Raw genomic sequence first — 22268 nt, 5'->3', positions numbered from 1 at the left:
ATCTAGTAATGAAAACAACAAAGAAGAATTCAATGTCCGAATATTTACATAAAAAAACACAACACTGTTAATCTAACAGAGTGTCCTGGGAGACGGTGGTGTGTTCCAGATGCACAACCCATAAGGCAGGAATTGGGTTTGAATGGGGTCCCACCCCTCACAGAGCCCACTTACACACATACTGGTGATTTAGAATCGCTGGTTAATCTGATAAGGACACCTTTAGGATGTATGAAGAAGAAGATCACATCACTTAGAGGAAAAGAAAAACAAACTGCTAAAAATTCAGGCTCCACACAGGCAATAAACAGACTGGGATTTGAACCCGGAATTCTAGGACTGTGAGGACGCAACACGGACCTCATGTCACCTTTTCATTTCATGTCTTTAAAAACTGAAAAAGATGCTGTTTGTCTCTAGAGTCAACATTTTTCGATTTCAGCTCAGGAAATACACTATCCTCACCCACTTTAAGGATGTTAAGAATTTTACACTGTCATGTTTGGAAGAAAGCTGAAAACAGTTATTTATCAGATTTCTGCTCTTCTGAGGGTTTGTCACCTGAAGTTACACATCCCTGTTCCTTTTACAGGAGCCTGGTTGATGTTGTAAATTATTCTTTATACAGGGTCATTTCGAGAGTTGTATATGCAGTATAATTACTTGGCCTCTTGAAGGAGTCAACCGTCATGACCACAATCTGCTTTCATGTGGTCAGAACACAAACTGTAAAAGCACAATAATCGCCTAATTTGTAGACATAAGTGATGCATTTGCCAGTAATGTCAGCCCCAAAAGCACAAACGAAAGTTAAACATACAGGATAATAATAATAAGAATCATCATTTTGATACAGTCTGTCCTGTCTACCATCAAGATGCCTAAGAGACTGTTCTCCTCTCTCTTCAGAAGAGGACTGCAAGTGTCTGGAGAAGGACACATCCCCCAAAAATAACTGAAAATCCTGGGGAGTTTGTCCAATAGAACAGGGGTCACCAACTCCAGTTCTGGAGGATCACTGTGACTGCAGGTTTTCATTCTAACCCTTTTTTTAATGAGTGCCCTGTTTGTGCTGCCAATTAACTTCTTGTGAATTCATTTTAATTGAGTTCTCTTTTAAGATTTGCTCCCCTGAATTCCTTCCTTGTTCATCTGAATTGCTTCATTTCTTTACTTAAATGGCACCCAAATAGAAATGAAATGTGAAGTGAGGGAGCCATGAGAAGACCAACTAAGTATGGGCCTGATACTCCAACCAGTTTCACTCTAACCGACTGCTTAATGAGGTGCCAAGTCTTGTTGTTAATTAAACCCGTTCTTCAATTCCATGGCTTGTTGCTGCTCTCATTGTGCAACAGCAGACATTTCGAAAATTGTTGATTTTCTCTTTTCTAGCACTGATAAAATATTTTTTGGACCTGAGCAGATCGACATTCCTGAGACCTTCACCTTTCTTTATTTTCAGATATTGTATGATGAACACCAGTTGTTTTGGTGAATTTTGTATCTCCTTATTGTTTGGCAGCTAATTAAGAAAAAGGAAACAAGGGGTCTGAGTCTTCAAGAGCAAGTCGATTAAAATTAGTTCAAAAGAAGTTAATTAGCAGTAAAAACCAGTCACTCATTAAGAAAAGGGTTAGAATGAGAACCTGCAGCCATGGTGGTCCTCCAGGACCGGACTTGGCGACCCCTGCAATAGAAGACAGAAACTGGAAATCAATCCCTTCCGGTTAGGAGACCAAGGGACTGGTTAAAAGAAAACCAGAGACCAGGAAGGACAATTAAAATCAGGAAGAAATAAGATAAGAAACTCCACCACAATGTAGCCACAGACATAAATGCAAACATGTAAAATAGGGAATAAACACCTATACGGTCTAAAAGAGTGGGGAATAATATTAACAAACAGATCTATTCTGCAAACTGAAAAGGAACAAAACTGTAAACTTTGCTTGGAGTTTTTTGTAATCTCAATTTTAACTTTTACTGTATTACATTTATCTGTCCGCTTAGGATTGGAAACTTTACTGAGTGTTACAAACTAAGGAGTTCCTAAGCACAATGGGCCCGAAAATCTCAAAAATGCCCACTAGAGCGGAGGGAAAACCATCAAACCACATCTACTCACAACAAGGGAAAATGTTGAATCTGTATAAATAAAAAGGTTTATTTTCACAAAAGGGCCCTGAAAAACAGTGAAACTCCAAAAAGCACAAAAGGCAAAAGGAGTTGCCTGAAGTAATCAGTTATGTGATAATGTCTCAATACACCATACAAAGAGTGGTCAAAAAACAGAGCACAGTGGTGGAAATTCAGAAAAGCAATAATCAAAAGAGAAGCAAAAAAAAAAAAAAACACCAGAGAGCTCACCAATGCCAGAGTATTCAGTGATCTGCAAGGAATTGTGGGTTTTCCTGAGTCTTTATTGGGCTGAGGGCAGTCCTTTGGGGTGATGGTGGGTCCTGAGGAACTACCTACAAGACACATGGAACATATCAGTAAATACATAGTGGAATAGGGGACAGTGAAAGGGCTTGATTGCGCATGAAACCACAAGAAACGGGGATATAGAACACGGTACTAATGCTCTTCTCTCCTTCTCACCCACAGGAAAATACCTGTTACCTCAAAAACTGCTCCGATCTCCAATGAAGAACACGTCCGTCCCACGCCATGGAATCCCATTACTTCTGGTCTCCTCCTGATGACTTCAGATCCGTCCCTCTGCTCCTGACATCATCTCCGGGTCCCTCGATCCCTGTCACTTTTGTTATTTCATTTCCTTCCTGTCATTAAGTCCTCTATAAAAGCTCAGAGCAACCATGATTGAACTGTCAAATGTCTATGGGTATTTTTTGCTTGTTTTTGTCCTTGATGCCAGGAACTGGACACTATGGCCAGTATATGGGGAGGCTCCCCAACTCTTTACCTGTCTTGTTTTGTTTAATTTTTTACAATAGATACATAGAAACTAAATAACTAGCAATATTAACACTAACAAAGGAAATATAAATGGCATTTGAACCCCAGCCAGGGAGGTAATGCAGGCTGAAACACAACAATGAGCTTGTATACTGGTTGGTTGCACCCTTTTCAGCAGTCAACATGTTTTACATGGAAGAATATTTCAGACAAAAATGGAGTAAAAAAAAAATACACAAATAATTGTATTTTGAAACGTGACCTTACATAAATAAAAACACAATGATAGGTGAACATAAGTAATACTGGATGACAATTTTTTAAAGTTTTGCTTTGGGAAAGATAAACACAAGTTAAGTTTCAGATTGACTGTATCATGTAGGAATATGGAGAAAAATAAAATTAACTTTTATTCAATTCAGTGTGTTTAACCACTTAATGATGCTGATAAATTGTATTATTTCAAGTAAGCTAAACAGTTTTTGCCTCTGATTTTCGTTTGTACTCCACATCTGATGCTTCTTGTTTCAGTGTCCAACAATACAAGTAGTCGGCCGGCATCGATGGATTCCCTTTGCCCTGACACTGCTTTTCCAACATTCCAATGTCCTTGTGAAACCTTTTGCCAAGAATAGCATTGGATTGTAAATCCAGGTGTGAATACTGAAAATGAATCTTTAGCAACATGTTGCATTTTATGGTTTTATACTCTTGAATAATGTTGTCAGCCAGCTGGATGTAGTTTGGTGCTCTGTAGTCACTAAGAAAATGCTCAGCAACCGCCCTGAATACCTTCCATTCAAATTCCTCTGGCCTCATTGGCAGATCTTCAAAAAACTTGCCACTAATGATGCTGATTTGCGGACCAACAAAAATACCTTCCTTAATCTTGGTCTGAGGTTTTTGTGGACACTTTTGTCTCAAATATTGAAATCCTTCATCTTCCTTGTTCACTGCTTTTATGAAATATTTAAAGTTTTATATGAAGAGGAGTAAAAATATCTTTCATGGGTTGACAAGTGTTTTATATGCCACACTTTTCCGGCCTGCAACCAAATTCTTATGGAGCAGCCATTTCTTTAAATGTATTGGGACTCTTTAGCATGGTTGTCCTATTCACAAATAAAACAACAGGTCTTGGGATATCTGAGCGGCATCCTAGCAGCAGTGCGACTACTTTTAGATAACCACGGATGTTTTGTACTGTGTATGTTTCAACAACAGTTCCATATTTTCTTAGGTTTTTTACGTGTAATGCATAGTCAATTGGTATTAAAAGGTGGACATTGCCATTGTGGGTGACATGGTGGTGCAGTGGTAGCACTGCTGCATCGGAGTAAGGAGACCAGAGTTCACATCCTGGTGCCCCACTGCGTGGAGTTTGCATGTTCTCTCCAAGTCTGCATGGGTTTCCTCCAGGTGCTCCGGTTTCCTCCCACAGTCCAAAGACATGCAGATTAGGTGGATTGGCAATACTAAATTAGCCCTAAGGTGTGGTTGGAGAATGTGAATGTTTGCCCTGCAATGGACTGGCACCCTGTCCAGGGTTTGTTCCTGCCTTGCACTCCATGCTAGCTAGGACAGGCTCCAGCAGACCCCCGCAAACCAGTTCAGGACTAAGCAGGTTAGAAAACGACTAACTGAAACATAAGTCAATATGACGTTATATGAAATACATTTTAAGATATCTTGATACCTTGCACCCTATGCTAGCTGGAATAAGCTCAAGCAAACCCCCAAACCCCCAATGGCCCTGTTCAGGACTAAACAGGTTTGAAAATGACATGACATGACATTGCAACTGTGTAATGAGACAGCTTTCAACTTAACAGTGACAAATAAAAAAAAAAAAATCACCATTGTAGTGGGTCACGCTGACACCCCAAAGCTATGAACAGCTTATCAGTGTCTGTGAAGAAACAGGTTGTCAACCTGTGCAAAGAAATCTGTCAGATTCTTTTTAGTGGCTCTGATATACTGACATTTTTGCACCTGGTAACAGCAAACGCCATCCTTATAGTCTTGAACCAAGTAGTTCTGCTTTTGCTTTTGTCAAATCTCAGACCATGACCAGAGGTCAGATTTATAAAACTTGCGTATGTACAAAAAGGACACTCGAAATGTACATACAGTATGTAGTTTTCCAAAAGTCAAGAATTGTAAAAGAAACCTTAATGGGAACGCTTGCATATTTTTACACCCTCGATCAAGTAGAGAAATGCAGACAAACCCGCTAAATAATGACTCATCCATATATTAACTTATAACACTGAGCCGTTATTATAATATGTGTTGATGTGACAAACATATTAAACCTCAGTAGTGATGATTGTGATGTACAGACTCAATTTTAGCTCCCTTTTAAGAGGGCCAATGCTGCGTATTTTCTCTGAAGAACTTTTTGTTTTTTCATCAGTTTATATTGGCTACCTGTTGTTACTTCTAAAGATTAGAAACCAAATTGCAGTAGAAACACAGGCATAATTCACTCCCTATGTACAGAAAGCTACAAATCTCATGCCCTATAACATATTTATAGTTGAATGGTTTGACTCACCATAGCTTGTATCACATGGCTTAAGACTACGCAAATCGTTACATTTGGAGGGAACGATCTTTTAGGGACAGGTCAGATTTTTTTGCCCACAATGATGACTGGCTTATGAGCTGATTTAGACTTTTAACAGGTATTGTCTTGGAAGTATGTGCAGGGTTTGCCCCGGCATTGTAAAGACAGACTACTTGAAATTTTGCTGAACCTGTTCATATCAATGTTTTAACAATGGTTGGCTTTCTGGTAACAGGCACATACCAGGGGAAACTGGCCGACAGATCAGGAATATCTCAGCCATGCTTTAGCTCAATCATATCTGCCGTGCTGGAAGCCAGTGAGTGACAAAGCACCACATTCAGTTTCAGTATGGCTTGGTTGTGCATGCCATCCAATGCATTGTTGTATCTTCATCTGCCTTATCTCGGCTCTGTGCCTCATGTGGGTTTGGTACTGGCAAGCGCTGGTCTCATGGCTGAAGGCAGAGTAGGGTATTCAATAGATTTCTTATTTTTAGTAGAGAAGCTAGAGACATCGATCACACAAAAGTAACAGTCCATTATGTGATCCTGCTGTTCTCACTGTATCATTGGAATTGTGAATGGTGTTGACTTCTGCACACCTCTGAGCCAAACTCTTAGATCAACACCAGTGCATGTTGCACAAAAAAATGTGTTGTTGTTGAAGTTAATACTTTACTTACACCATCAATCATATTTTGTTTTAGATTTTTTATTTAATTTAGACCAATTTGCGGAGATCTCTTTTCACTTTGACACTAAAGAGTCTTTTTCTGTTGCTCAGTGTCAAAAAAGCCAAATTAAAACCACTGTGATTCAATGTTCTATAACATTAAAATGTGAATACTTTTTTTACATGCACTCTAGTTAGGGTGATGTATCTATGGAACTCAAGGATATTAGACTTAGTAAGTTCAGAGTTTGTCCATTTTTAATATAGAGTTACCAACACATAGCTTTGGTGCAAGAGTGGTGTTTGGGAGTGGCAAGTGGGGCGACTGCCCCAGGCCCCGCGCCTAAGGGGGCCCCACTTTTGAGGTCCGTGTGTCCCGTTCAAGCGGATTTGTCAAGTTATATTCTCCAGTTATATTTTGATAAAGTCCATGTGTTATCTTGCAAAAATTTAGCTGAATACAGCAAATCCGGTGTATGTTAACATTATTGTTATTAAATTTGCGCACAAGTTTATAAAGTCCAAACATACCAGTAACAGCGTTTGACGTAACTGGCCTCCTCTGCTTTGGTGGGTTCAGAAAATGGACTGATGAAAACGAAACGAAAGCCCATTACATTATGCAATCTTTTCTCCACTCTTACTTAACCAATATTATTTAGTTGCACCAGTTGTCACTTAATAGAAGTTATTTGAACAGAGGACCATTTCTGGGCATAACAATTAAAACAAGTTCTCTTTTAATAGTAGTCAAAAAATAAATGCAATTATAAGTAGCAAAATAAATAATGTCAACATTCTGCTTACCATGGATTCAGAAAGTATTCAGACCCTTTCAATTTCTTCACTATTCATTATGTTATATATTTCATTTTAAATAGATACAGTACATTTGTCATGTTTTTCTCATCATTCTACACTCCATAACCCGTAATAACAAAGTCAAAACATGTTTTCAGAAAAGTTAGCAAATATTTTAAAATTGGAGATGTAACAAATGCAGTATATCAGCCACTACATCATGAAGTGCATGGCAAAATGAATTCACATTTAGAGATACCTCAAAATGAATTTCAGATATCTTAAAATGCATTTTACTTTTTAAATAATCTGAAACTCTGTTTGAGATATCTCAAAATATATTCCATCACATTTTAAGATACATCAAATGCATTTCAAGATCTCATATTGATCCTGCTGCTTTTTGAGATATCTGAAGTGCATATCTGTAACATTTCCCTTTCCTTTCAATGTGACATCATGTCTTTTTTAAGATATCTTGAGGTGCTTTTGAGATACCTCGAAATGAGCAGGTAGTTATTTAGAGATATCTTGAAATGCATTTCAGGTATCAGAAAGTTGACAGGAAGCTATTTAAAGAAAATGTATTTGAGATATCTTGAAAACTGTATTGTAGATATCTGAAAATGTTATTTAGTTATCTTGAAATAATTCAGTCTTTTTAAAGATATCTTAAATGTATTGGAGAGATCTTGATACACAATTTGCACTACCTTGTCATACATTTTAACATATCTGAAATGAAGCAGAGACCCATTTTAAGATATCACGAAATTAATTTGAGATACCTAAAAATGTCTTTTAGATGTAGAGATATCTCACGTTGAATTTTGGATATCTTAAAATGCAGTTTACTTTTAAAGATATCAGAAACTTGTATCTCAAAATATGCTCACTTACATTTTAAGATACTCGAAACACATTTTGAGATGTCTCAAAATGATGTTGCATTTATTTTAAGATATTTGAAATGCATTTTGTGACATCTTGAAATCACTTCCTGTAAAATTTCTCTTTCCTTTAATGAGACTTGCTATTTTTTCAGATATCTTGAAATGCATTTGAGATACTTCAAAATGGACAGGAACCTATTCTGAGATATCTGGAATTGTACTTGAGTTATCCCAAATTGTTTAGCACGTATCTGAAAATGGTACTTAGATATCTTAAAATACGTTCCTGTGTTTTTAAAGATGTCTTAAAATATATTTAAGATATCTTGAAATACATTTTAGATATCTGAAATGGACCAGAAATGACAAATTTCAGGATATCATGAATGGAAGTTGAAATACCTAAAAATCTATTTTAGACATTTGAAACATAAGTCAGGGTGGCACAGTGGTAGTACTGCTGCCTCACAGTAAGGAGACCAGGGTTTGCGTCTCGGATCCTCCCTGCGTAGAGTTTGTATGTTCTCCCTGTTTCTGCATAAGTTTCCTGCAGGTGCTCCAGTTTCCTCCCACAGTCTAAAGGAAATCCCAAATTGGTCCTAGTGTGTGTGTGTTTGCCCTGTGATGGACTGGCACCCTGTTCAAAGTTTGTTCCTGCCTTGCGCCCTATGCAAGTTGGGACAGACTTCAGCAGACCCCCACAACCCTGTTCTGGACTAAGTGGGTTAGAAAATGACTGCCAACTGAAACACAAGTCAATATGAAGTTTTATGAAATATTTTTAGATATCTTAATTATCTTCCTAGATATCTTAAAATAACATCCAGATGATTTTTAAATATCCAAAATGCATTTTAAGATATCTCAAATACATTTTGAGATATTTTAAAATAGTTTTCTGTCCATTTTCAGATATGTGAAATACATTTCAAGATACAGTGCATCCAGAAAGTATTCACAGCGCATCACTTTTTCCACCTTTTGTTATGTTACAGCCTTATTCCCAAATGGATTAAATTCATTTTTTCCTCAGAATTCTACACACAACACCCCATAATGACAACATGAAAAAAGTTTACTTGAGGTTTTTGCAAATTTATTAAAAATAAAAAAACTGAGAAATCACATGTACATAAGTATTCACAGCCTTTGCTCAATACTTTGTCGATGCACCTTTGGCAGCAATTACAGCCTCAAGTCTTTTTGAATATGATGCCACAAGCTTGGCACACCTATCCTTGGCCAGTTTCACCCATTCCTCTTTGCAGCACCTCTCAAGCTCCATCAGGTTGGATAGGAAGCGTTGGTGCACAGCCATTTTAAGATCTCTCCAGAGATGTTCAATCGGATTCAAGTCTGGGCTCTGGCTGGGCCACTCAAGGACATTCACAGAGTTGTCCTGAAGCCACTCCTTTGATATCTTGGCTGTGTGCTTAGGGTCGTTGTCCTGCTGAAAGATGAACCGTAGCCCCAGTCTGAGGTCAAGAGTGCTCTGGAGCAGGTTTTCATCCAGGATGTCTCTGTACATTGCTGAAGTCATCTTTCCCTTTATCCTGACTAGTCTCCCAGTTCCTGCCGCTGAAAAACATCCCCACAGCATGATGCTGCCACCACCATGCGTCACTGTAGGGATGGTGCCAGGTTTCCTCCAAACGTGACACCTGGCATTCACACCAAAGAGTTCTATCTTTGTCTCATCAGACCAGAGAATTTTCTTTCTCATGGTCTGAGAGTCCTTCAGGTGCCTTTTGGCAAACTCCAGGCGGGCTGCCATGTGCCTTTTACTAAGGAGTGGCTTCCGTCTGGCCACTCTACCATACAAGCCTGATTGGTGGATTGCTGCAGAGATGGTTGTCCTTCTGGAAGGTTCTCCTCTCTCCACAGCTCTCTCTGGAGCTCTGACAGAGTGACCATCGGGTTCTTGGTCACCTCCCTGACTAAGACCCTTCTCCCCCGATTGCTCAGTTTAGATGGCCGGCCAGCTCTAGGAAGTGTCCTGGTTTCGAACTTCTTCCACTTACGGATGATGGAGGCCACTGTGCTCATTGGGACCTTCAAAGCAGCAGAAATTTTTCTGTAACCTTCCCCAGATATGTGCCTCGAGATAATCCTGTCTCAGAGGTCTACAGACAATTCCTTTGACTTCATGCTTGGTTTGTGCTCTGACATGAACTGTCAACTGTGGGTCCTTATATAGACAGGTGTGTGCCTTTCCAAATCATGTCCAATCAACTGAATTTACCACAGGTGGACTCCAATTAAGCTGCAGAAACATCTCAAGGATGATCAGGGGAAACAGGATGCACCTGAGCTCAATTTCGAGCTTCACGGCAAAGGCTGTGAATACTTATGTACATGTGCTTTCTCAATTTTTTTATTTTTAATAAATTTGCAAAAACTTTTTTCATGTTGTCATTATGGGGTGTTGTGTGTAGAATTCTGAGGAAAAAAATGAATTTAATCCATTTTGGAATAAAGCTGTAACATAACAAAACGTGGAAAAAGTGATGCGCTGTGAATACCTTCCGGATGCACTGTATCTCATAATAACTTCCTGCTCATTTTGAGATATCTCAAATGCATTTCAAGTTAAATCTCAGATTTATTTCAAGTTAAATTATTATAGGCAGAAATTCACTTTGAAAATATATGCCATTTTACAAGAAATCATCTTGAGATATCATGTATTCCATTTCAGATATCTGAGATATCTTAATTTCAGTCTGGTCTGTACACGAGACATTAGTAACAGAAACATTACCATCGAAGCAGAAGACACTTCTGGACGGGATGCCACTGTTTTTGCAAGTCACATTCACGTGCACACCCTAAGATTCTTGATCGCTAATTGATATAACATTCAAAAAAACACATTTCTTTCGGATGACCTTTTTCACGGAGTTTAATGCCGAACACCAGCTGTGTACACACAGGGAGCGGTTTTATCAACTGTAGCTTCCTGGACTGCCAAGAAACCATGCTGCCCACAACCACTAAGCAATCGTTTAAAAACAACACATGTGAAAAAATTACTTTCTGTCTTTTGCACGTTACACATACGTTCATCACAGTTATTTCATTAACCACCACGCTCACGCAAGACGCAATTCTTGCTACTGTAACCTTTCTAAGGAAGGTGTAGCGTAACATTCAACATTTCTCAATCTAACCTGAAACCACCAAATGATCCGCCCCCGCTCACAATGATTGGAGTAAAAGAAAATTCTTTCAATTTTATTGGTCGGATGTGGAATCAATCAGTCCTTTGTTACTTCCGGAATGTTTATCATAAGGAACTGTATCTTGAGGCATAATAAGGAATTTCCTTTTCGAGAAATGTTATCAGGATTTACCCGGTACCTGTGATTTATTGTTTTTAAACATTCGACCCGGCTGGATACAGTTCCAAGTAAGAATGTTTTAAATAACTTAATTCTTGGTAATGTTACCTTTTTTTGTTAATATTTTTTTTACCATCTACATCATAGATAAGGTTATCTGAAACATGTTGCAGAAGTCCTGAGTGAGTCGTAAATCTTATTGTAAACGAGGTTATCTTGGTACCTAGGTTTCTGTCCGTTGATATGTTAGGCAAAGCTAGTCTCTAAGCGACCGGGGAGCACGTGTGTCACCGCTGTCTGCCTTAGGCTACGTAGTGCTGAATTTATTAGCTTCAGTGTACTAATCGGAGCGTTTGGGGATTGAGGGGGTTAAATACGTCATAGATGGATCGCAGTCTGGCTAACATCACTTAACATAATAGTAAGTTTCTCCATATAATTTTTACTTTGCACATCAAATCAATATAATAATGGTACTAATAATAAAAAGTTCAGAATGCCGCTTTCAGTTAGTGTGTGCCAAGTTTAAAGTGAAGTGAGGTAATATGAATTGAGACGTGTGAAAAAGGCTGCAATTACTAATGAACTTATATAAATGAATCATTTTTAATGTTGTGAAGTTTACAGCCGGTCTCCTTTTAAAATGTCGCTGCTTTTTCTTGAAGGTTTCCAGAATTCTGCAGCTGTTGGGAATGTTCAAGCACTACGAATGACACATAGATAATAAATTACACAGCAAAAACAATTCATACATGCACAAAAAACTTTTTGCTAATGATGTTTCAATTTTAACCTCATATCTTAGTTATGTTTCTTTAAGTAACAATATAAGTTTGTTTATCTTCATAACGCATTATCAGAAAAACGTATGCTTAACGGATTATCCTGTTGTTACAAGAGTTTTTTAAGAATGTTGCATTAGCTTATAGGGGATAAAACAATCATCTATTATCTATGCAGCCATGTAGACATTCCATTCTAGCTAAGTAAACACTTGATGTGAATTTAACATTTATATTAACATTAACTTTCTAGCACTGGCCCTTACAGGGAATATAAGAAGAACCTGGCATTAAGTCTAGTTCAACTGTCCTTATATACACATTTTAATTAAGGGTAGCTAAATTGTATTCTCATGTTCAAAAAATTAAAAAATTACAAATTTAAACTGTAACATTTAATGTAAGTCCTTATAGTGTAATTTTCGCACACATACAACCGCTCATGTTGAGTCAATTTAGATTCACCAGTTAACCTGGCTGACAGATCTTTATGATGTGTAAGATCATCTAAAAATCCAGAGAATAACCTGCAATAAGCTGTAAGGCAACATCATAACCGCTGTGCACTGGATTAGATTTCAGAAGTGGATCAAATTTCATTGTCAGGTGCTTCATCAAGTTGGCCATTCTTCACTTCAACCATGTTGCATCGCTTTAGTTCAGTTTTTATTAAAGTAGGGAGCTCTGCCCCCTGCCCGCTTCGCTTGCTAACTCCCAGGCAGGCGATACGCACTAGCCACTTTGCGGCTATGAGGATGTGGATGTACAATTTAAACAGATTGTTATTTTCATGAGAATTGTTACATATACATAATAGACCTATCTATTTTACATTACAGCGAGTAATTAACTATAGTAAAAATAGTAAAATATAATAAATTGAAAGAAAAGTATGTTTCATGTTCCGTTAGAGGTATTAATTGCGTTATACGTTTTAGTTTTGTTAGGCTTTGAAATTAACATGCAAGTACTTTTCAAACTTACACTTTTACTGTGAAACTTCAGTAAAAATATTTGGAATTAACTTTTCATCAGTATCGCATTGAATTTTGATTTCATGTTTGGAGTTACATCGTGACAACGCAACGTATAACTGCCCATGAGTGAATATCATTTCTTTCTCTCTAATAAATAAACCGACTTTTTCGAATGTTTGTCTCTGTGATTTGTTAATTTTCATAGCAAAAGCTATTCTCATGGGAAACTGTAAACGTTTTAATACGAATGGCATATCAAGATCTCCTTTGGTGTCTAATGTTATCTGCGGAATAAGTACTACATTACCTTTCTTGTCGCTTGTAAAAATTTTAAATGTTAGAATTGTTTGACCAATTTTCAATATACAGTAACTAATCTTGTCCAATTGCCTAGCCCATCACTCATATATAAATTATGAGATAACATTATGATACATCCTTCTTTCAACAGTAATTCAGCCGGTGGAAGACCGGACAGTGTTAACGTTTGTAGATATTCTACAGGATATTGTACGTTGATATTTTCATGTTATGCACCATCACTACCAACTTTTTCAGCAAACTCTATTAATGCGCATTTAACCAATTTGCCGTGTAAAGATTGACAATTTTCGCGTTAATTTGTTTGACTTCATCATTTCTTGGTGCTAGGATTGCCCAGGTACTCATTTCTTCTGTTGATAACTCTTCAGGATAAAATTCTTCAATAAGCTTTGGACATACTATATATGCTCACGTATAAGTCGGGTCTTCAAACCCAAAAAATTGATCATAAAATCAGACCCTGACTTATACGCCTGTTCAAAAATGCGACACTTAATTTTTAATTTTTTTTTTTTTTTTTATATCTTCTTGCCTCCTCCAATCTTGCATCAGTTTCTCAGACTCATCAAATTTTTTTGCAGCAGCGCAGTTACCAACTTCTTTCGCTACTTCAACGACATTTAATTTAAAACCAGCTTCATATTTTCTTCTGATCGAACGCTCCATCGTAGATAAGGGATGCTATTACAATAAAGGTTTATGAGGGTGTGTGATACAAATAACACAAATCACAGCAAACGTTGCTTTGGAATAGTTCGGGTATTACCATTTGGTCATGTGGATAGATAGATAGATAGATAGATAGATAGATAGATAGATAGATAGATAGATAGATAGATACTTTATTAATCCCAAGGGGAAATTCACATACTCCAGAAGCAGCATACTGATAAAGAAACAATATTAAATTAAAGAGTGATAAAAAAATGCAGGTAAAACAGACAATAACTTTGTATAATGTTAACATTTACCCTCCCGGGTTGAATTGAAGAGTCGCATAGTGTGGAGGAGGAACAATCTCCTCAGTCTGTCTGTGGAGCAGGACATTGACAGCAGTATATTGCTGAAGCTGCACGTATAACTGTCTGTGAGTGAATATCGTTTCTTTCTCTTTTTCGAATGTTTGTCCCTGTGATTTTTTAATTGTCATAGCAAAAGCTATTCTAATGGGAAACTGAAAACGTTTTAATATGAATGGCATATCAAGATCTCCTTTGGCGTCTAATGTACTACATTACTTTTCTTGTTGCGTGTTAAAATTTTACATGTTAGAATTGTTCGACCAATTTTGAATACAACTAATCTTGACCTATTGCATAGCCCATCACTCATACAAAAATTACATAATAACATTACGATACATCCTTCTTTCAACAGTAATTCGCCTGATGGAAGAGCGGATTGATGTTAATGGTTGTAGATATTCTATGGGATATTGTAAGTTGATGTTTTCATCTTCTGCACCATCACCATCAACTGTTTCAGCATAGTCTATTGATATTCATTTAACCAATTTGCCGTGTAACCTATCGACAATTTTCGCATTAATTCATTTGACTTCATTGTTTCTTGGTGCTAGGATTGCCCGTGTACTCCTTTCTTCCGTTGATAACCCTTAAGGATGAAATTCTTCAATAAGATTTGGACATAATAAGTCTTCTTTTATTGGGAACTTAAAGTGAGGAAAACATAAAAATTTATAAGAGCTGAGAGCGGAGGAACCGTGTCTGACAAAACCATTCTCAAAAATGAAAGGTGAGAGGACGTGGATGTGGGCCGTTATCCTGAAATGATTGAGAGGAGGGCAGGACTTGAAAAAATCTCTTGGCAATAGTCTCATCTCAAGATTTTCATTTATATTAGAGAGACATTGTTTTCTTATCCTGGCTCAGTATGGACATTTTGTGCACTGTTCATAGCAACACCTAGATAGTGCTCAAATTCGCACTCAAAATTCATGGGCTGATGATTAGACACATTTTTGTTTTGGAGTCAGAATGTTAATATGATGAACTGAACAGGGAGTTGAAAAATAAGTCAAAAAATTGGGTAATGGACCAAGCAGTGCTAAAATTCAGACCTCCAGGATTTCTGTAATTTCTGTCTTTTATCAACAGAATTGTTAACATTAAGTTCACACATTTTGACATGTGGCTGTTTATAACACTGACATGTCCGTTATGCAAAGTATTTTAAAGCATGAGAGATGCAGTGATTTCCCTAAATAAGTTTTATTTTTCAGTATAGTCCCAGTGAACGCTAATTCATTTGTTACAATGTTCTCATGTAGTTTTTGTAAGCCGCTTTTATAGGTTTTAGTTTTTGGTTGTACAAACACATTTTTGGAGCTGACTTCTTCATTTTTGTTTTGTTGTGTCCTGCAGAGTTTACATTACAGGTTAAGCAGCCTAGGGGTAGTTCAGACCGGGCCAGATCGGGAGTATAGGGGGTGGGGTTTGGCATCCCTTGGAATCTACAGCTTCACAGAAGAACATTTCATCCTATGCAGAGTTAAGTGGAGGCATTGTCATGAAGCAAAAAAAAAAAAATGGCTGGCCAGCTGCTTTCCTTCTGAATTTTTCTGAATGATTGGCACAAACACCAAATCAGTTCAGCGTAATATTGACTGGTCATGTTCACATGATCTTGCCAGCAGTGGCTTGGATGTTGATTTATTTTGATTTTGGAGTACACCGCACTTCCATTGTTTTTAACTGTCATTTAGAAACAGGGTCATGTTGACGTATCCAAGTTTCAGCCCAAATTATGAAACATTTCTCAAATTTGCTTTGTTTGAATTCATTAGTTTACATTATTTCAATTACTTTACTTGAATTACTGTAGTTTAAATTTTAGATGCAGTGATGCTTTATTTCGAGTTAATATTTTGGGCATTCAACATATGCAAACCGTGTTTAATTGTTCATTAAAAAGGTGGCTTCAGATGACCCATAACTAACCTCAATAGTTTATAGTTTATGAAACACAGTCACTCTGTTCTTCTGTTGTCAAGACCGAGAGAGGTCCTGCTGTCTTAGAATTATGCGGCCCATCTCTTAACGGTGGTGCATGATGGTAACTGATTTTTTTTTTTTTGTTCTTTATTTAGCCTTATACAATTTCTTGTATTAGGAATTTGTTAGTTTTCGCATACCCCTTGGGGTCAGAGCGCAGGGTCAGCCATTGTACAGCGCCCCTGGAGCAATTTCAGGTTAAGAGTCTTGCTCAAGGGCCCAGCAGAGTAGGATCTCTTTTGGCAGTGATGGGGATTCGAACCGGCATCCTTCTGATTACCTCAGAGCCACCACTCCACCCCAAATTATCGTACACATTGTCCAGGTAAGAATGAATCTTGAAAGGCATGTTGTTCTCTTGCATTAGAAAATTCACTCATAGCCTAATACTTCATTTTGCATTTTTTTATTTCCATGTTGACTTGGTTCAAAGCATGGACTATAGCAAAAATGCTAGAAATGTGGAATTCACATATTTTAGCAGACAGATCACTTACAAAATCAGAACTGTAGAATACTTCTTTGAGCTTCAGGCTCGGTACTTTGTCATGGATGTCTGCTTCCTTTTTAAAGACGCATGCATTCTCCAAATTGCTTAGGGTTGGATGGTTTGGAGTCTAACCAGGAAACCCCAGGCGCGTGGTGGAAGGCAACTCTGTGTACACCCACACTCACTTACGCTGTGGCCACCGTAAGTCATTCGTTATCCTAACCGTCTTACATTTGTGGATATCCAGGAAACGAACTTAATGTCACAACCTGACTTACAGACTTTACAAATACTGTTGTGGTTACAGTGGCCCTTGTAAAATGAGGCTACACTTTTTTCTTCTTCTCTGTTTTCATTTATAGTTTTAAATAGTACCCGTTTTCTTTTTGTATTTTGAAATCAAAGAAGTTAAGAAATATCAGTATGTTACGTAGTGTTGTCAGATTATCTAGAAGTGATGAAAAAGGTTCTGCCTTTTGTGATTGGCAGCCTAAATAGATATTGTGGACTTGAGTAGGCCAAAGTATATATTTTTTATTGTTGAAAATTTAGGATGGTAAACTTAAAAAAACAAAAGCTCTGGGTTTTAAAAACATTTTGGCCATCAATATACACCTGATAAGTATTATAGTGAGCCTATATGTGAGAATGGGTGAACTTTCTCTTTGAGTAGATGCTAAATGAGACAAGAATTCCACAATGTTGTGTATGAAGGAGATGAGCCTTTGATGCAGTTAGGAGCATTCTTAAATCAATCCTAAAATAAAGCAGATGGTAAAGAATTGCTAGGGTTATGTGCTCAGGTACAGCATTATGGAAATAAGGGGCAAAGAGTACATTAGGTAAGCTGACTTGTGTTTTCTATTCAATATAATTAAGTTATGTATTTTAATACATTTTTGTTTATTATTGAACCGGAAAATGATGATGTGCTTCAGGGTCAGCAATGCAAGGAAGACTTTCACTACACTACTTATTGCTTTTCTTCAGACTGCTCTATGCTGTTAATTATGCTGTTTTCTTCAGCTCTTAGTTAATACTGAAGGCATGTTGTTATCATAGAGGAACTCATTTTAGTACATTGGTTAGTGTCTTTAAACTGGTAATCCTGATTTGCAGCAAATGTGGATGAGAATGTGAATATACCCTGGTGGTGTCCCTTTCAATGCTGCTTCCTGTGCAGTCCCCAGATAGACTCTGTTTGCTATAGCTATGCTTTGGAAATCTAATGGATGGGTGTTGTAGTGAGCCTGAACACAAACTTTGTTACTAATTCTCATATATATATATATATATATATATATATATATATATATATATATATATATATATATATACTGTATGTATATCCATTCATCCATCCATTATCCAACCCACTATATCCTAACTACAGGGTCACGGGGGTCTGCTGGAGCCAAACCCAGCCAACACAGGGCACAAGGCAGGGACCAATCCCGGGCAGGGCGCCATCCCACCACAGGATACACAAACACACACACACACCCACACACCAGGCACACACTAGGGACAATTTAGGATTGCCAATCCACCTAACCTGCATGTCTTTGGACTGTGGGAGGAAACCGGAGCACCCGGAGGAAACCCACGCAGACACGGGGAGAACATGGAAACTCCACGCAGGGAGGACTTGGGAAGCGAACCCTGGTCTTCTTACTGCAAGGCAGCAGCGCTGCCACTGCGCCACTGTGCCGCCCTATATATATATATATATATATATGTAGTAAAATGAATACACCTTGGTTTGGGGCAGCCACCTGTATACTTGAATAAAGCTGAAATAATGGAGATTGGCAACACAGACGTGTACTAATTGAGTTTCAAACAGAAACTGAGTAACAATGGAAGATGATTGGCTTTTAAAACAGGTAACTAGAAGTGACATTCTTGGGGCTGGAACTGGAAGTGATGTTCTTGGTTCTTTTAGTTGCCTCCCATGCGCACATGTGTGACAAAAAAAAAAAAAAAAAAAAAATATATATATATATATATATATATATATATTACTTTTTGACAATTATATTCTATTTTTTTCTGTTGGTTTTTGTACAGCAGTCAGTTAAGAAGTCACAGAACCTAGTGTAATTATAATGGATGCCACAAATGAACAGCTTATTTAGATTCATTTGCTCCTGCATATGCTCATCATCAAGGGGTTGCTATTAGAGTACCTAGTAGTCATTATAAGAAAAAAAATTCAACTTGAGATAACTCTGCAGATCTATCATATCAATTTGCATAAAACATTCCAGATGTCTTAGAAATGTAAGGAACATTGTTGGATATTCCACGAACTGTAAGCAGAAACACACTGTCTAATTAAATATATCTGGAAATTCTCAATTAACTGTTTCAAATGAAAATTGCTGTGTTAACAGTCAAGTCTGTTTTTAACCTCAAGAGCTGGATTATAATAATATTTTATAACATTTTTATCTGTAATTAAATTATTGATTTTAGAGAATGGAAAATGTTTTCATTCAGGGTAGTACTGTGGTGCAGTGGTAACACTGCTGCCTTGCTATACGGAGACCTTGGTTTGTGTCCCACATCCTCCCTGCGTGGAGCTTGCATGTTCTCCCCATGTCAGTCCAGTCATGTTGGTTAGGTGGATTGGCAATGCTAATTTGGTCCTAGTGTGTGGTTGGGGTGTGTGTGTGTGTGTGTGTATTCGCCCTGCGATGTACAGGTGCCCTCTCCATGGTTTGTTCCAGCCTTGTACCCTATGCTAGCTGGGATAGGCTCCACTGCCCCCATTTTCTTCCTACCTTCTGTGTCCCAATTTTAGAGATACTTGAGAGCAATTACTTTTCCACATTTTTAAATACATACATTGTTAAATGAATTTTTTTTTTGTTGTACTTGGCTTCAAAGTTTGAATAATATGCTGATGCCACACAGAGCCAAACAAGAGTAAACCAGGTAGTATGTGAAATTCAACAACAATGTTTTTCAAGGTTAGTTTGTACGAAAACACCAACCGGGAAAATGCAAGAAATTCTGGCTGATGCTGGAATTGCAGTATGTGTAGGGAGTTCCAACTTAAAACAGTTCTTTTCCTTATACAGTTGCAAACAGTTTTCAGCTTTGACTAAAGGTCATTGTTCTTGATGAAACATATATTAGTAATTATCACTGTATAGCTCACAAGATCACAAGATATAAAATAAATGTATAAATATTTGTAAAATAAAATATACATATTTTGATGATTACTTAAATTATATATGTAAATGTTTAAGCTGAATTGGTGGCACGATGACACAGTGATTCAGGTCTCACAACTCTAACGTCCTATCTTCAAATCCTTCATTTGTTTGAAATTTGTACATCTCCACAAATCCGTGTGGACGTTTTTCAGACACTCCAGTTGCCTTTCATATTCAAAGAAGTGTGTGTTAGGTGATTGTTTAATCTGCTTATGTTGGGTGAGAATGACTGTGGCACTGGTTTCTCAAAATGAACAATCTCCTGCCTTACTTTGCATGCTGCATGGGTTAGCTCCTGCCTCTTGTGACCTTATTCTAGAACAACTGGATTCAGAATATGAATGAATGAACTCCAATCTCCTTATAGCCAATAAGAAGGTAAAATTGAATTTCAACTTTAGCAGTTTGTACTATGTAGTAAATCAAGTATTTTTCACAATAACAACATCATTAAGTGTATTTTAAATGCATTTAATCCTATTTATTTATTAGTTTATTTGTATTGAAAGTATATAAAATTTTCATGTACACCATTTAAAATGAATGTTTCCACCTACAAAAAGAACATTGGTGGAGATGCAGTCTAACCTGTTCCTTTGTTACTACATTCACAAAGTAAAATCTTGAACTGTGTAGCTTATAAAGGTGTGCGCTATATCATCATTCCCTCAAATTCAGGCTTGAGTCTGATAAAATGAATAAAACAAAATTACTGAAAAGGCAAGATAAACTGCTTTAGGAAAAAGAAAACACAACATTCACCCTTAACCAAAAACAGATGAAGCAACCTTTTCTTAAAAAAGGAATTTTATTTTACTTGCAGATCATTTTCTGCCTCATTTTAGAGATTTGTTTTCGACATCTGTATGTCAGAAACATGTTAAAAATGAATTTTATTTTTCATTTGAGTTTTATTTTGGTACCTTATTAATTTTATTTCTGTTACTGCTTTTATTGTTACTGTCTTTTTTGGGACATTCTCATATTGATTTTGTATCTATGTTTTCCTTGTATTTCCAGAATTTTCTACATTTAAAATCTTAAGCACAAAATGACAGCAGACCAGGGGCCTCATGTATAACGCTGTGCGTAGAACTCACACTATAACATGGCGTAAGCACAAAAGCGGGATTGTGCGTACGCACAGAAAAATCCAGATGCAGGAATCTGTGCGCACGCATACTTTCACGTTCTTCCACTACATAAATCCCGATTTGCGTGAAAAGTAACGCACGTGCACGCGCCTTCTGTCCCGCCCCAACTCCTCCCAGAATTACGCCTCTTTGAATATGCAAATCAATATAAATAGCCTTCTGTGAAAAGACAATGGGAAAAGCATGGGAGAAAATATAAGAATTTCAGCGAATACCAAAAGGAGGCAAAGGAAAAACGTACTATTTGTTGGTTTAAACAGTGGTATAATCAACAAAAGAAAGTTGATCGAGTGACAAAGTGTCGGAGAAACTCGAAGGCTCAACTTCACAAAGTCGCACAGTGCCCGAAATAAAAAAGAAATCACATATCAAAGTCGCCGTGAAAAAGCGAGTCGTAGTCCACCGTCTGAGTGTCATATGAAAGCTTATTAGGGTACAGACAAAAAAAAAGGCACACAGTGGGGAAAAAAAGCACGAAATGTCAAATTTAATCTCGAAATTTCCACTTTAATCACGTAGTTTATCCATCCATCCATTTTCCAACCCGCTGAATCCGAACACAGGGTCACGGGGGTCTGCTGGAGCCAATCCCAGCCAACACAGGGCACAAGGCAGGAAACAATCCTGGGCAGGGTGCCAACCCACCGCAGCACGTAGTTTATTTTGCCATTAAAGTAGAACATCATAAACTTCATCTTAAAATCGTTTAATTTACTAGTTTCTCAAATCCCATTGTAACTAAAGTGGCATGTTAAATGCTTTGTTCTGTATTTGATCTTCTTTGTGCTCTGTGTGTGAATCACTACCTGCTTTTTAAACGGGCTTTCTCTTTCTCCGACAGGACACATAATCCATTACATTAGTGATATTGCAGCTCTCTGAATAATTAAAATACTGAGATGTATACGTGATATCTTTTTCATGATGATAGGAATGAAAGCATGTTATTAAACATGGGAACACGGTGGCGCAGTGCTTGTTCATGTCTCACGCAAGAGGCTTGCTGCGCCATGTGCGACCTTCGATGAAATAATTTATCACAGCAGTACTGTCTCTTTCAAACGTACTAACCTCCAATTCCTGTCCTTACTTTTCTTTC

At 37.5% G+C, this 22268-nt stretch overlaps 1 protein-coding gene across 1 annotated transcript in view; it reads left to right on the top strand.

Moving 5' to 3' along the window:
- Positions 1–11134: 11134 nt before the first annotated feature.
- Positions 11135–22268, top strand: part of gpd2 (glycerol-3-phosphate dehydrogenase 2 (mitochondrial)) — a 177918-nt gene continuing 166784 nt past the window's right edge. The window contains exon 1 of the mRNA XM_028806453.2: positions 11135–11269. The gene's annotated coding sequence lies outside the window, so the exon portion shown is untranslated. The remainder of the gene's footprint in view (positions 11270–22268) is intronic.

This window comes from Erpetoichthys calabaricus, chromosome 8 (assembly GCF_900747795.2).
Source record: "Erpetoichthys calabaricus chromosome 8, fErpCal1.3, whole genome shotgun sequence".
Classification (NCBI taxonomy): domain Eukaryota; kingdom Metazoa; phylum Chordata; class Cladistia; order Polypteriformes; family Polypteridae; genus Erpetoichthys; species Erpetoichthys calabaricus.
This window is presented reverse-complemented; position numbering and strand designations above follow the sequence as displayed.